The sequence below is a fragment of the Vigna radiata genome, unplaced genomic scaffold (genome assembly GCF_000741045.1).
Source record: "Vigna radiata var. radiata cultivar VC1973A unplaced genomic scaffold, Vradiata_ver6 scaffold_421, whole genome shotgun sequence".
Lineage (NCBI taxonomy): Eukaryota > Viridiplantae > Streptophyta > Magnoliopsida > Fabales > Fabaceae > Vigna > Vigna radiata.
The window spans coordinates 1-2,175 of NW_014542170.1; the positions used below are offsets into that span (position 1 = coordinate 1).

Consider the following 2,175-nt stretch of genomic DNA (forward strand, 5'->3'; position numbering starts at 1 on the left):
TATTTCAACTGTCAAGTCTCTCTTTGTGATTGATGCTAAATACTTCGTCAACTGTTTTGCATAGATTTGCAACCCTTGCAACTCGGATGGAGCAGTACATCCAGGGTCAGTCTAGGGATTTGGTTGACCAAGCATATACAAAATTTGTAAGTGATTTGATAAAAACTGTATCCAGTTTTATGACATCTTTTTATTTTTCTGACAATTCAAGCACATACTTTTTATGAGTAATGAGATTAAAATAAGAGGAAATGGGTAGAAATTATAGATTTTTGTTGTGAACTGTATAAATGCATCTACTGATGGGTGCTCTGATTTTAATACATTAACTTCTGATGAATTGCTTGATGATCTGATCATGACTGTAATTTCACTCTTGAAAATTCTTCACAGTTTGATGATTCAATTGTTCATATTAACTTTGATTTGGATGATGAAGCTGATAAATCTGCTGAGATTGATGATACACTTATTGCAGATTCTGATTTGAAGGAGGCTGCATATGCTGAAGGCACAAAAGAGCTTTGGTTGCTGCAGCAAGGTGTGTTGTACGCACAAAATCCGCATATACCATCCTTTGATGGAGAGTTGTTATTGCTGCAGTAGAGAGCTAAAGAGGAGAAATGCAATGCAACCATGGAGATTGTGCGAAAAAGAGCTAAGCATGGAGAAAAACCAATAAGATCATTTCTTTCCTTTCTTCTTGATTGTAGATATATGTTTTTTCTAGTTTGTATAATCTTAGGTAGTATAGTAAATAATAGAGTAGAAAATATGATTTTTTATATAAAACTTAAAAAGATCAACTTTGATGTGTTACCCATTTGAACAAGTTTTCTGTTAGGTTCCTTTATCAAAAACCCACTTACTCACACACTATTAGGCACTCACACAAACAACAGAAGAAAGAATGATTATCTGTGGTATTGATATGAAAGAATACAGGGTGTATGACGATGAGAGCTTAACCTCCCCCTCTCAAGAATAATAGTTCCTGCAGATTTTTTACAAACAAACAACTAACTCTGTACAAATACTCAATTAGCTATTTATACAAAGCTAAAACTCCGCCCCTCCTAACTGCCCCAAACAGTTAGGCATCCCATTTTTATTCCTTCGCACATACACTTTCCAACTCCTAGCATTTCCCTTCCCTTCTCCAGCAACCTTGTCCCCAAGGTTGAATTCGGGGTACTGGTTGGTCATCGTACTCTGATCTTCCCAAGTGGCGCTCTTGTCCCCCTTCTTGCCATTCCATTAGCACCTGTTGCACTAGGTCTTCTCCTTGCTTAACTTGCCTCCTTTGTATCGGTTGAAAGGCAGGCCCTTTACTTGTAATTCTGAGGTAATTCCTTCTATACCTGCTAATCTCCAATAACCTTCTTGAGTTGGGAAACATGAAAAACCGGGTGTATACGAGTCGTCGCCGGTAGTTGGATCTTGAACGCCACTTCCCCCAGTTTTTGGATTACTTTGAAAGGCCTGTAGTAACGAGCAGCCAACTTTGGGTGCAACCTCGAAGACATTGACGATTGCTTGTGAGGACGAATCTTCAAATAAACCTAGTCCTCCACACATATATCTGTTGGACATCTGATTTTATTAGCCTGCTGCACCATTAACAACTACGCCCTATTCAGATGAAACTTTAGCTGTTTGATCGCTTCATCCCTAGTCAACAAATCCTTGGCCACCACTTCAACAGTTGTCTTCCCTGGTATAAATCTGCTGATGGACGGTGGAGCTCTCCCATACAGTCTCAAAGGGCGTGCACCGTGCTGGACTCTAATAGCTGGTATTGTACCATTATTCAGCCCAAGGCAACACCCTACTCCAACTCTTTGGCTGTTCTGAACAGAAACAGCGCAGATAGCCCTCTAGAATTCTGTTATTGGAAGGCCTGGAAAAGGATGTTATCATTTTCTAATAAAAATAATATTTATTTTGTGCCAAGTGCATGGTTTACAGTCTAGAGTTGGTAGAATCTTAGGGAGTTGAACCTGTGAGACTATAAGTCACTAATGATTGACAGGATTGATTTACGTGAATTCATGTTTAGGCACAAGACATTACAGGTTGGATTTTGCACATTTCTTTTTCAGGTTACTGCTTTATTGGTTTGGTCTTATGTTTGCATTTGTGGGCTTTCCTTCAGGTCATATTGAGATTGAAAAG

At 38.9% G+C, this 2,175-nt stretch overlaps 1 long non-coding RNA gene across 2 annotated transcripts; it reads left to right on the top strand.

Moving 5' to 3' along the window:
• Window positions 1-12: 12 nt before the first annotated feature.
• Window positions 13-2,175, top strand: LOC111240761. Of its 2 annotated transcripts, XR_002666321.1 has the most exons (3): window positions 13-146; window positions 479-645; window positions 2,156-2,175. It is a non-coding gene; the product is annotated as an uncharacterized LOC111240761 (long non-coding RNA). The 2 variants fall into 2 exon arrangements; XR_002666320.1 differs by lacking the exon at window positions 2,156-2,175 and having other exon boundaries at window positions 479-773.